The 14,185-nt window shown below is 41.3% G+C and overlaps 2 long non-coding RNA genes across 2 annotated transcripts; one reads left to right on the plus strand and one right to left on the minus strand.

Moving 5' to 3' along the window:
- The first annotated feature begins 1,042 nt into the window (after positions 1-1,042).
- Positions 1,043-2,252, plus strand: LOC108635056. The gene is made up of 2 exons (XR_001917743.1): positions 1,043-1,176; positions 1,719-2,252. It is a non-coding gene; the product is annotated as an uncharacterized LOC108635056 (long non-coding RNA).
- Positions 2,253-5,983: 3,731 nt separating this feature from the next.
- LOC108635055 lies at positions 5,984-7,366 on the minus strand. The gene is made up of 2 exons (XR_001917742.1): positions 7,207-7,366; positions 5,984-6,528 (listed from the first exon to the last, which is right to left on the minus strand). It is a non-coding gene; the product is annotated as an uncharacterized LOC108635055 (long non-coding RNA).
- Positions 7,367-14,185: the final 6,819 nt, after the last annotated feature.

Genomic DNA, 14,185 nt, shown 5'->3' on the forward strand with positions numbered 1-14,185 from the left:
AAGAAGGCTGAGCACTGAAGAACTGATGCTTTTGAACTGTGGTGCTGGAGAAGACACACGAGAGCCCCTTGGACAGCAAGGAGATCAAACCAGTCACTCCTAAAGGAAATCAACTTTGAATATTCACTGGAAGGACTGATATTGAAGCCAAAGATCCAATATTTTGGCCTCCTGATGTGAAGCACCAACTCATTGGAAAACACATTGATGCTGGGAAATATTGAAGGCAGGAGGGGAAGGGGACGACAGAGGATGAAATGGTTGGATGAAAACATCCAACCATCACTGAGTCAATGGACATGAGTTTGAGCAAACTCTGGGAGATAGGGAAGGACAAGGAAGTCCGGCACGCTGCAGTCCATGGGGTCACAAAGAGCCGGACATGAATAAGCAACTGAAAAGCAACAAACAATACTAGACCACAAATGACTCATGGTCGTGGGGCAGCAAAAGCAGAGTTTCATGAAGGGGGCCCCAGTCTATGAGCTTATGGCTGAGGAACCTGCGGGATCATGTTGTCCTATTATGTCCATTATGGAGCCATGTGAAAACACAACTGAAATGAGACTGTTAGTACTGGAAAATCATGATAGACTTTGTGGCTATGGTTAAGTCATTGAAGTGTCAAGAAAAGCCCAGAGATCAGTAGAACAGGGTATAAGGGGAATTTAGAAAAACTGTGGGTAAGGGTTAAGATATGTGCATTTAGTAAAGCTTAGTCATTACCATTGAGGGAGACAAAGCTGGGTGCTGAAGGTGAAATGGAATGGGATAGTAAGTTTTCCATACCAGATGCATAGGGAGCTGGGGAATGTGGGAAGCACAGTCTTAACCATGGAGGAGCAGTACCATTGTCAAAGAATTCCTCATATTTCCTAACTGGTGCATGACATTGGCACTGGGGCTTTGAGACAATGTATGGAGTGACTCACTCTGCACTCCCTCAGTGAAGGGTGAGGAAGTCCATGGGCAGCGGAGCTTTGTGATATCAGCATGAGTGTGGCAATTTATTTTTGAGATCGCAAGCACATGGTATTTGGGGTGGGAAACAAGTGCATCATGCCAGATCTGGGATGTTCCCTCTGGGTGGAGCTGCCTGGCCCTTATAAAAGGAGTCTCTACCACCGTGCTGCTATCTTCGTGATACTCAGTCATAGGTCTTCTTTGGAGCCTCTGGTGAGTACAGTTTTGGAGGTTTTTAGCACTCGTGTGGTAGGATATAATCTTAGCGTAGAAGTGGCTGTATTTTAACCAATTCGTGCTCTCTATGGGAATAAGAAGATAATGAGAATTTAGGGGTAGTTTTCAGTACTTGTTCTTGACTTCTTAACTGTGCTCTTAAATGTGACGGGAGGAATGCAGTCAATGGCACAGTCTTAACCATGGAGACTAAGGGAGATGAGATGCCGTGTTTCAGTGCACCCTTCCCAGCCTTCAGTCCCACTGAGTGCTGAGTTTGGGCCTTTGCATTTCTCCTTGGAAGCCAACAGTCAAGTCAGTTAGACCAGCAACCAGGACCTCATGGGAGAAATTAGTAGAGATGTGTATTGAGATTGGCTACAAGTTTCACATCCTGATTATTCTTCTTCAGAGTGTGCTTGTATTCACACAGCACTTGTGTAAGGAATTTTTTCTTTAGAAAGTGGTAGAACAGGGCTCCCTGTTAATGGGAGAGTAAGACTTTCTGTTATGAACAATGCTGTCTGTTTGTATTTCAGATTCCTTGAGACCCAGGAAGGATGCCTCACCATCCGCATCCACATCCACATCCACAGCAGCATCAGCATCACCATCACCATCAGTGCAAGGAGCCCTGCCATCCACCTCCAAAAGTGTGCCCACCGAAGTGCCATGAGCCTTGCCCACCCCATCCATGCCCACCTCCAGTGAGCCAGCAGAAATGCCCTCCTGGGCCACCATGCCCACCATGGGAGCAGAAGTGTCCACCCAAGTGGAAGTAACAGCACCAGATTTCATCTGCACCAAGAAACAAGATCCAGGCTCTTCCATTGTCCTCCCTTCGGCCATGGTGATGGATTGCATCTTCCTTAACCTCCCTCCTGGGCCGACAGCTGACAGAGAAATGGCTTGCTTCCTGAAGCTGACACCGCCCTGTGGGATAAAGAGCAACCGCCTGATTGCTCTTTGCCCTGTGCCTGTCTGTAATCCGGGTTCTGATCTCTAGCCTGTGGGCACTTAGTGTGTCTATTCTTTGCTTCTCCAATAAAGCCTGTGTCATAGTTTTGTCCACATTTCTTCTTATGTTTTTCTTTTGCACTTTGTGTTGTTAATGTCTCCTGTCAACTGCAAGTATTCTTCCGTGTGTTCCTTTTCCTCCCATTGGATTTTTGGAGTTAGACTTTTCCTTCACTGAGTTCAGCTTTGCCTGAAACATGTCTTTTGGATTGGATCCATCAAGGAATTCTTTCATTGGTTTCAAACGTGTCTATCTCTCTACCTTGTAGGACCCTTAAAAGAACTGAATTCTCTCAGCCTCAGTTTCCTTACCTGAGAAAATTAGGAGAGAATGTATTCAACTCAGTGTACTCATAGAAATTAATATATATACAAAAGTTTCTTAATTATTGATACATGCCAGGCCATCTCTTATATGCCAGGGCCATGATAATGGTGACCAACATCCTTATCCATCTAAATTCTTGAGGGCATTTTGCACACACACATACACAGAAGACAACTAATAGTCCTGCATGTGTATACGTTAGAGAAAATTTGGAGAAAAGCTCTTCCAAAGTGGCTTTTGGGGCAATGACTTGAGTGAAGAAATGAGTGAGCTTTGAGTGGACCTGGTATACACTGTACCATGAGAGGTGATGGCAAGTGCTAAGGCAGAGGAAATTAACCACTGAAAGGACAGTGATCAAGGAGGCACTGCCTCTAAATGGGGTCAGAGAGGTTGGGGTCCAAAGATTTAGTAATGATTTTCATTATTTATTCATAATTTGACAGCCATACTATGCTGATGGCCTAACGGCCTCAAAATTTATACCTATGCACTTCTCAACTGTAAGTTAAAGATAAATCAACATTGCTGAATGAATCGCAGGATTGCATTATAGAGCTGCACTAATTAAGACAGGATGCTATCCCATAAGAAAAGACACAGAGATCAACACAATAATAGAACATCCAGACTTAAATCCACACCATCCATGGTCAACTGATTTTCAACAAGGGTGTCTAGGTAATTCAACAGATGAAAAACAACCTTGTCAATATATGGTACTCAAACTGTTGGATACTGAGACAGAAATAATTGAAGCTTGGCCATTACCTAACATCATATAAATATTAACACAAATTGTATCACACATTAAAACATAAGATCTGAGACTCTACAATTTCTGGAGGAAAACATAGGAGAAAATCTTGGCTGCCAGGTGTTAGGCTAACTGTTGTTAAAACTCAGTATCCAAAATACGTAAATAACTTATAAAGTCAGTCATAAACAGACACTGAAGAGAAAACTCGACAACAGTCACTTTACAAAGAAAATGCCTTAATATGGCCAACAAGATTATTCTTAGAGCTTCTGAAAATAACTAACATTTTAAAAAGAGTATTCAACATGCAAACCTGATGGGTAAAGCCTTCAAAAGTGTGGAAATGACAAACTAATTGAGACACAGAACAAGCAGCAAATACACTGCACCTCTGGGAGGAGTCTGGAATTGTTGCAAGTACTTTGGAAAATAATTTGGCGTTATCTATAAAAGTAGAAATGGGATACTTCTGGGAACATCCCCTAGAGAAATGTGTGAACATGTGCACTAACAGACATGAAGAAAATGTCCTAGTGTTCCTAACAGCTCCAAAAAGGAAACAACTTTGAGGTCAACCAATAGTACAAGGAGAGAAATATAGCCATACAATGATATACTAAAATTCACTAGTGGATAAACCAAAGCTACATAGTGTCAACAGAAAGATGAGAGACAAAACCACGGTATACAGTATAATTCCATTTATATAGTGCAAAAGTTAGTAACTTAACTATAATTTTTAGAGATATTCCTATACCGATGGTTGAAAACCATAAAGAAAAACCAAGAAAGTGAATATTAGGAGTCATGACTGTGGTCACTTCAGGTGGAGACGGTATGGGATGCAATTTAATAAGAAAATTTGGGTCTTTGAGGAGGTCATAGTGTTCTTTTTCTTAACTTCATGTTTCTTGAAAATAAAGAGATCAGTCTGTGATTACCCACTTCATACAGCAAAGCTTCATGAACTTTCTGAATGTGTTGATCAAGTTCTCCTAAAATCAAAAAATTTTATTTTTTGTTTTTCTTTTTCTTGTTTTTCTTCAAGACAAAATTGGAGAGGGAAGTGTGTCAAAAATATTAGTGCACTACCTATCCAGGAGTACAAAGTCAACACCCCTAAAAATAAAATCAGATCTTTTTAGTGTTGAAAGCACAACAGTAAAATTGTCTACGTATTTTGTTTCCTATAAGGTGATGGGATTTAATGGAGTCAACTTCCCTATAAGATGGGAACACTTAATAACAGAGCTACCTTTCCTATCATCACTCTTATAAAATAAATTTGTGCTTTGGAAAAGAATTAATTTTTTAAATTAATTTAATTTTTATTGAAGAAGACTTGCTTTACAGGATTTTGCTGTTTTCTGACAAAACTCAATGTGAATCAGCCATCATTTGAGTTCATTTCAGTAGCTCAGTCGTGTCCAACTCTTTGCGACCCCATGAATTGCAGCATGCCAGGCCTCCCTGTCCAATACAAACACCTGGAGTTCACCCAAACTCATGTGCATCAAGTCGGTGATGCCATCCAGCCATCTCATCCTCTGTTGTCCCCTTCTCCTCTTGCCCCCAATCCCTACCAAAATCAGAGTCTTTTCCAATGAGTCAATTCTTTGCATGAGGGGGCCAACGTATTGAAGTTTCAGCCTCAGCATCAGTCCTTCCAATGAATGCCCAGGACTGGTCTCCTTTAGGATGGGCTGGTTGGATCTCCTTGCAGTCCAAGGGACTCACAAGAGTCTTCTCCAACACCACAGTTCAAAAGCATCAATTCTTCAGTGCTCAGCCACAGGTATGCATATATTCCTTAGTCCTTTAACCTTTTTTAAAAACTGTTCTGAAAAGATCATATGTACCCTCATTTAAAAGAAAATAGATGTGATAGTAGAGAATTACATAAAGTTGAGAGACTTTGAACTTCAGCAGAGTATGGCTGGAAAACTGTGAATAAAGTATCAAATTCTTGGCTACATCTTTCAGATCCAATGTCTTCAACCCCATTTGGAGACATTGTCTCTTGGATGACTGTTATCCCTGCAGTTACTCTGCCCTGCCTCAGCATTCGTCCATTGCCTCTCACTGGTACAGTGTACCCCAGATACTCAAGGCTCATTCTTCTCTTCACTCAAGTCTTTGCCCTAAAAGTCACTTTGGAAGAGCTTTTCTACACAGTTGTCTCTAAAATATCACTATGCATCACTATTATTTGCCTTGTATCTGTGTGTGTGTGTGTGTGTGTGTGTGTGTGTGTGCAAACTCCCTTCAAGAGTTTAGATGGAAAAAGGACTTTAGTCACCATCTTCATGTCCCTGGAACATAAGAGACTGCCTGGCATGTGTTAATAATTAGGAAACCTTTGTGAATAAATTACTTTCTATGAGTACACTGAGTTGAATAGATTCTTGCCTAGTGGTTTTACAAATAAGGAATCTGAGACTGAGAGAATTCAATTCTTTTCAGGGTCTTCAAGGTAGACAAAGATAGAAAGAAGTCTGAAACCACTGAAGGAATTCTTTGATGGATCCAGTCCAAAAGACATATTTCAGGCAAAGCTGAACTCAGTGAAGGAAAAGTCTAATGCTGATAATCCAAAGGGAATGAAAAGGAACACTCAGAAGAATACTTGTAGCTGACAGAAGAGATTAAAAAATACTATCTGCAAAAAAAAACAAAACCAAATATGAAAGAAAGAAATATTAAGGGCTATGAATATGCTTTATTGGAGAAGCAAAGGAATACACACACTATTTGCTCAGGGGGTAGATTTCGCAACATGGATACAGACACACAGATGGCAAAGAGAGATCAAGCGATGAACCTGCTGCTCTTCTTCCACCAACATGGTGTCAGCTTCAGGAACCAAGCCTTTTCTCTGTCAGCTGTCAGTCCAGGAGGGAGATTAAGGAAGATGCACTCCGTCACCACGGCCGAAGGGAGGAAATGGAAGAGCCTGGATCATGTTGTTTCTTGGTCCAGATGAAATCTGGTGCTGTTACTTCCACTTGGGTGGACACTTCTGCTCGCATGGTGGGCATGGCAGCCCAGGAGGGCATTTCTGCTGGCTCACTGGAGGTGGGCATGGATGGGATGGGCAAGGCTCATGGCACTTCGGTGGGCACACTTTTGGAGGTGGATGGCAGGGCTCCTTGCACTGATGATGATGCTGATGCGGATGCTGGTGTGGATGTGGATGAGGATGTGGATGCTGGTGGTGAGACATCCTTCTTGGGTCTCAAGGAATCTGAAATACAAACAGACAACATTCTTCATAACTAGAGTCTGACTGGTAGAACATTTAGCAGCGCCAACTACACTGCCGTCACTAAGGACATTGCTGGATTCCTAATACAGTATTTATGGTTTTTTAGAGCTTCTTCACCCTTCTTTTTTAGTATCTCTTGCTCTCAGATCTTCAGTCTTTTCTGGTTAGTCTCTCCTACAATTTTCTAAAACAAAATTACCTACACAAGTGTTGTATGAATACAAACATACTCTGAAGAAGAATCTGGATAATAAACTTGTAGCCAATCCCCAAACAAATCTCTACTTATTTCTCCCATGAGGTCTTGGTTGCTGGCTAAGCTGACCTGACTGTGGGCTTCTGAGGAAAAATGCAAAGGCCCAAACCAGGCACTCAGTGGGATTGCACGCTGAGAAGGGGCATTTGGAACTAATGTGTGCTGTGCTGTGGCACAGTATCTCATCCCCCTTACTCTCTCTCAGGTTAAGACTGTGCCCCTGACTCCATTTTCTCCTCACATTTAAGATCGCATTCATGACCAAATACCAACAATATATCCCTAAATCCTCATTATCTTCTTTTTCCTGGACACAGCACTCATTGCTTCAGTTAAATCCACTTCTACCCCCAGATTAAACCCAACACCCATGTTCCATAAAGATCTCTAAGAGCGCTCACCTGAGGCTTCAAAGAAGACTTATGACCGTCACAACAATGACAGCACTGTGATGGAGACTCCTTTTATAAAGACCAGGCAGCTTCTCCCAGGGGGAATATCCCAGGACTGGCTGATGCACTTGTTTCCCACCCTAAATTCCACATGCTTGCAATCTCAAAAGTAAATTGCCACACTCATGCTGATATCACAAATCTCTCTTGTCCATGGACTTCTTTATCCTTCTTCAGGAAGTGCAGAGTGATTCACTGGAGACCTTGTCACATACTCCCTGTGCCATTGTTATGCACCTGTTAGGAAATATGAGGAATTCCTTGACAATAGTGTTGCTTCTTCAGTGTCACAGTTGCTGATTCTTCCACTCCCCAGCCCCCAAAGAATCTGCTATGGAAAACTTCCTCCCTATTCCATTTCACCTACCAGCACCCAGCTTTGTTTCCCTTGATGGTCGAGACTAGGATTTACTAACCTCACATATCTTAACCCCTACCCACAATTTTTTTAAACTCGCCTTCCTTACACCATGCCCCACTGGTCTCTAGCCTCTTCTTGACAATTAAATGACTAGAGACCACAAAGTTGCATCTTCTTTTTCTAATTTTCCAGTTTCTGGTGTTAGCGGTCTCATGCCAGCAGTCTTTTCACACAGCTCCATTCATAGACTTTGATAGGAAAACTTGATCCTTCAGTTTTCTAGGCCATAAGGTCACAAGTTGAGATATTTTGCTGAAGCTCTACTTTTGCAGATTTATACACTGATCTGGTCTCTGCAGCAACATGATCATGAGCAACCTGTAGTCTACTAGAAACCTAAATTCCTCTCTTCTCATTATCTTCAAAATTGACTCAATGTCTAGGCTGTATCCATTAAGAAGCTTTTCCACTAGTACTCCCCAAATATCCTCTGCCACTTTCCCCTACAACAGTTAATTCCATTGACTCTATCCTGCCATTCATTTTTTTTTGAAATGACATTTAGTGTGTTATCACACATTCTTAGCATACTCAGGGAATGAAGCTCCACGAGTCATTGACCCCACCATTCAAACCATGGATATTTTTCTCTAAACAAATAAACTAAGGGTGACATAGAATCTGTCAGGCATTTATTAGTATAATTTGTTGAAACTCAGAAGCCCTTCAGCTAATACTAAGCACCAAGCCTTCCATGAGGGACCTTGAGTGCACTGGATATGCAGACATCTATAGGCACCGGTACTTTGTGACATTAAATATTTACCAACCACCCTGAAGATCAGCTTACTAACACTTGTATAAATTAGAGACAAAAGCTATACTTGCCTCAAAATTTTGCTGTGGAAACAACATGCCTAATATAAGGCATGTGACATAGTCTGTTAGCAAGTCCAAGCTTGTGCCGCTCGCTGCAGTGAATCTGAGATGAGGTGTCTAGACCAGGAAAAGGAAAAAATGAAATGAAAAATTACATGTTTCACCCAGGAATCAAACCCGAGTCTCCTGCATTGCAGGCAGATTCTTTACTGACTGAGCTATGAGGGACTTTATTCAGGAACCCGCTGGCTGAGACAATGACAAGCTAGTGCCTCCAAATAATCATCTTGCTGGGGCCTGGTTGCCAGGTTCTTTTATGGGTCAGAAGTGGGGTGGAGGTAAGGAAACAAAGTAAAGACTACTCAATCCTTGCAAATTCCCCTAGTATGGCAAGCCTCAGGCAGGGGAATATGTTAGATTTGCTTCCTTAGAGTCCCTCAACGGAGAAGGCAATAGCACCCCACTCCAATACTCTTGCCTGGAAAATCCCATGAAAGGAGGAGCCTGCTAGGCTGCAATCCATGGGGTCATGAAGAGTCATACATGACTGAGCAACTTCACTTTTCACTTTTCACTTTCATGCATTGGAGAAGGAAATGGCAACCCATTCCAGTGTTCTTGCCTGGAGAATCCCAGGGACAGGGGAGCCTGGTGGGCTGCCATCTATGGGGTCGCACAGAACCGGACACGACTGAAGCGACTTAGCAGCAGTAGCAGCAGCAGCGGTCCCTCACAGGTGGGCAGCTCAGGTTATCTCCCAAAGGCAGTCCATTATGTATGATTACAATAACAAAAGTGGAAAGATGAGGGTTAAAATCACAGAAGCTGATCCAGCATAAATTCAAAATTAACTCTTCCTGGTTACAAGGCTTAAGGTATATGAGCCCCATATATATGATAAGGGGTTAATTTCCAAAGTATGTAAGAAGCTCTTACAACATAATAGAAAGAAATTTAACAACCTTAATTTTAAATAGGTAAGGGACGTGAATAGAGCTTTCTTTAGAGAAGACATATATATATATATATATATATATATATATATATATATATATATACCACAGGGACATGAAAAGGAGTTTATATATCACTACTGATCATCAGGGAAATGCAAATCTAAACCACAATGATGTATCACTTCACACCTGAAGAATGACTATGATCAAAATCAAAATAGCAATGTTGGTGAGATTATGGAGAGAAAAAGAACCCTTGTACCTGGTAGTGGGAAGGCAAAATGGTATAAACATTGTGAAGAATATTAAGGTTACTCAAAAATAGAAACAATTGAACTATCATAGGTTTTACCCATTCTACATCTAAATTATTTACCCAAAATAATTTAAATCAAAGTCTCAAAGACTTGTTAGCATGCTCAAGTTCACTGCAGCAGTACTCACAATAGCCAAAGTGTGGCAACAACCTAAATGTCCATCAACAGATGAGTGGATAAGTAAACTGTAGTATATACATACAAAGGATTATTATTCCTTCTCAAAAAGAAGGAAATCCTCACCGGTGAGACAACATGACCTAACCTGGAAGACATTATGCCAAGAGAAATTAGCCAGAAACGGATGGACAAGTACCACATGAATCCCCTTATATGAGGTATGGAAAAAGCTCAAGCTCATGGAATAAAGAATAGAATAGCAGTTGCCAGGAACCAGGGGAGGATGGGCATGGAGTAAAAGGGTGTTGCTTATCACTGGAAAAGACTCTGATGCTGGGAGGGATTGGGGGCAGGAAGAGAAGGGGATGACAGAGGATGAGATGGCTGGGTGGCATCACCGACTCGATGCACGTGAGTTTGGGTATACTCCAGGAGTTGGTAGTGGACAGGGAGGCCTGGCGTGCTGCAATTCATAGGGTCGCAAAGAGTCGGACATGACTGAGTGATTGAACTGAACTGAAATGAATCAATAGGTATTGTGAAATGAAACTCTCTACTGCCAAATCAGTAAACAAGAAATGTCACAGCCATCAGCGATTTCTGGCCTCCAAATGTGAATGCAGGCTCCCAAAGCTCAATCCAGCAGATGCCACCACCCGCCATGGTGACTGCTGAGGCCCTGGGGGAACACAAGGAGGAGCCATTGGCAACAGCCACCACTACTTAAGGTGAACAAGGAAACAGGATTTGGCCCAGATAGCTGAGGTACATATGAAAGCAATGAATTCCGTGAGCCCAGAGGCTTGAATCTTCCCATACATCCAATGCTAAAGTCCTTAATTTGATATCTGATCTTTGATGTTCAGCCCGCCTGCTCCCTTCACTGTTCATTTGTATGTAGCCTCACTCCGACTCCCATCTTCCAAGGGGAACACTTTCCTCAGAGCTACTGAGATGCTGTCTCCTGGGCTTGGAGTCCTAAACTTCCCACCAAATATAATAAAAGTCTCCTTTCAGGTTGTGACTATATTTTTTAGTTGACAGAATACAATTTCAGTCCTGAAGGTATATCAGTTCTAGAGATCAGCCCGCAACATTAACCCTGTGTATAACAACACTGTATTATATACTTAAATACTCTTAAGAGAATACACCTCATGTTAAGTGTTCCTAACACAATAAAACTTTTTTAAAACAGTAAATTGATACGGCCACTATGGAGAACAATATGGAGATTCATTAAAAATCTAGGAGTAAAACTACCAAATGGCCAAGCATATGCCCTGAGAAAATCGTGATTTAAAAAAGGCATGTGTATCCTGGTGTTCATTGCAGCACTATTTACAACAGCCAGGACATGGAAGCAACCTAGATGTCAATCGACAGATGCGTGGATAAAGATGTTGTGGCACATGCATACAATGAAATGTTACTCAGCCAGTGAAAAGGAACAAATCTGAGTCAGTTGAACTGCGGTAGACAAATCTAGAGCCTTTTTCACGGAGTGAGGTAAGTCAGGAAGAGAAAAACAAATATTGTGTATTAACACATATGCATGGAATCTAGAAAAATAGCCCTGATGAACCTCTTTCAAGGGCAGGAATAGAAATGCAGATGTGGAAACAAACTTGGGAGCACACTGAGGTAAGGAGAGGGTGGAACAGATTGAGAGAGTAGCACTGAATACAGCCTTTGCCGTGTTTAGAATAGATGACTGAGGTAAATAGTTTCATAGCTCAGGGAGTTCAGCCTGGTGCTCTGTGACAGCCTAGAGGGGAGGGGTGGGGGGCAGTGGGGTGCACGTGAGGCGCACGGTGGAGGAGATATATGTGTACTTAGAGCTGATCCACATTGTTGCATGGTAGAAACCAACAGAACATAGTAAAGCAATTATCTTCCAATTAAAAATAAATTTGAGTTAAATATGCCAGCTCTAAAGGTAGAAAAGCTAATAATTATGAATAACTACTCAAAATACCTGATCAATAATGTCAAAAATGCTCCAGATCTCATAAAGAATAGCACTGTGTAGACTAAGGTCTCCCTCGCTAAGACCCCCGCCCTGCTCCTCTCTTTCTTCTAGCTGTTATCACCGCTAGTTAGAAGCTGTCAGTTTGAAGGCACATGAAGCATCTACATCTTTTTACTAGTAACAGAGGTCTGCCTTCTCCACTGCCTGAGGGAAGATTTCACAGCGTGTGCTCTTTCCTGAAAGAAGACCATGTAGCATCTGCTCTGTTTCTATCTTGACTGGGCTGATGTGGTTCAGAGAAAGATCAGGGGCATAATCTGGGTGTTTGAAGAGGTAGGAACTTCTTTAGACTGAGTCCTGCTCCTGATCTCTTACTCAGTCTCTCAGAGAACCAATGAGGACGGCTGTTCCTGTCTAGTCCTCTTGAGATTCCACAATGGAGTAACCAGGATCACCATTAGGAAACAAGCACCCTTCAGGAATCCTGGAAGGAACAGCAATGTCTGGGGATGGAGTAGGTGCTTTCACAACATTCTTCTCAAGAGAAGTCTTAGGAGCTAGGTGGTACCTGCTGGAGTAAGAGAATTATCTAAGGAATACGTGGCATAGAACAGTTCTGCAAACATAATTTTACACTTGCTTTTCTTTCTGGGTGAATTACTAATGGATTCCAAGATGTTTAACCAATAAATTCTATAGGTTGTCACTTATGTTTGGTAATTTGAAGGAGGATTAGTTTTTCTTAAGGAAAAGGTGCCTAATGAGGTTGCAGACTTAGAAAGAGGGATAATTAGTTCTTGATAACAGAGAAAGTGACTTAAGGACAAATGGTCCTCAGTTTTTTGAAATAATGGATATTTTTTCATAAAATGAATAGTTTCCATTTTACAAATGGAAGCATTTGTAGCAAACTGAATCTCTGAATCTCTCTGAAAATCATGTAATATCTACATGAGAGTTTGCTAGATTTTACTTAGAACCTAGTAATAGTGGTTATCTAGGAGAGAATTGACTGTCCGGGGACTGAGTAGAAGAGAGGCTAAGTAAGCCATGAGGCACAAAAGAAATCATCAGTAAATATGCATGCTTGAAGAAGTCAAGGTCAGTGCCGCTAAAATTCCAAAGGAAAAGGTTTTTTGAACCTACAATGTTACATGTAGCCAAACTATTAGTCAAATATGAATAAAATAATTTCCACAAATATATTTTCTGATAGCTTCTGGAGGTTTGGCTCCAACAAAACAAAGGTAAAAACCCAAATTGAGAAAGATTCAGAATGCAAAAAAAAAAAAAAAAAAAACCTAGGGACAAAATTGAGAGCAATAAGAGAATGAGAGCCCTAGGGTGACAAGTGTTGGGGAACCCTACAGATCAACAAGATTCTACTGAGACAGTTTTCAAGGTTACCAGAAATTATATTTCCAATTGGAAACTGTACCTAATATAAAGATGGAAAGAATGACAGGCCAGTTAATGTAAAGTTATACAGTAGTTAATACTGTGGTGGTAATTGATTATCAATCTACTCTCTGGAAAGGAAAAAAAATGTATGTGTAGACATTGCTATTCACAGCATAACAACTACACATACTACACATTCATTACATTGACTTTTTTAAAATTTTATTTACTTTAATTGGAGTGTAATTGCTTTACCAATGTTGTGCTGGCTTCATACAATAACATCAAGCAGCCACAGGTATCCATTATGTCTCCTCCCTCTTTAACCTCCCTGCTGCCTCCCACGCCATCCCATCTCTCTGGGTTGTCACAGACACGTTGAGTTCCTTGTGTCATACAGCAAATTCCCACTTTCTTTCTATTGTAGGCATGGCAATGTATGTTTCCATGTTCCATTCTCAACTCATCCCATCCTCTCCTTTCCCCACTGTGACAAGTCTGTTCTCGATGTCTAGATCTCTCTTGCTACCTTGCAACTAGGTTCATCAATGTCATTTTTCTAGATTCCATATATATATGCATCAATATATGGTATTTGTTTTCTCTTTCAGACTTGCTTCACTCTGTATAACAGGCTCTAGGTTCATCCACCTCACAGCATTGACTTAAATTTGTTTCTTTTAATGTTGAGTAATATTTCATTGTATACATGTACCCCAACTTCTTTATCCATTCATCTAGGTTGCTTCCATGTCCTGACTATTGTCAATATTGCTGCGGTGAATGTTGGGATACATGTGTCCTTTTCAGTTATGGTTTCCTCAGAGTATACGCCCAGTAGTGGGATTGCTGTGTCTGTGTCATTTGGTAGTTTTATTCCCTAGTTTCTTAAGGAATCTCGATACTGTTCTCCATAATGACT

Source organism: Capra hircus, unplaced genomic scaffold (assembly GCF_001704415.2).
Source record: "Capra hircus breed San Clemente unplaced genomic scaffold, ASM170441v1, whole genome shotgun sequence".
In the NCBI taxonomy this organism is placed as follows: domain Eukaryota; kingdom Metazoa; phylum Chordata; class Mammalia; order Artiodactyla; family Bovidae; genus Capra; species Capra hircus.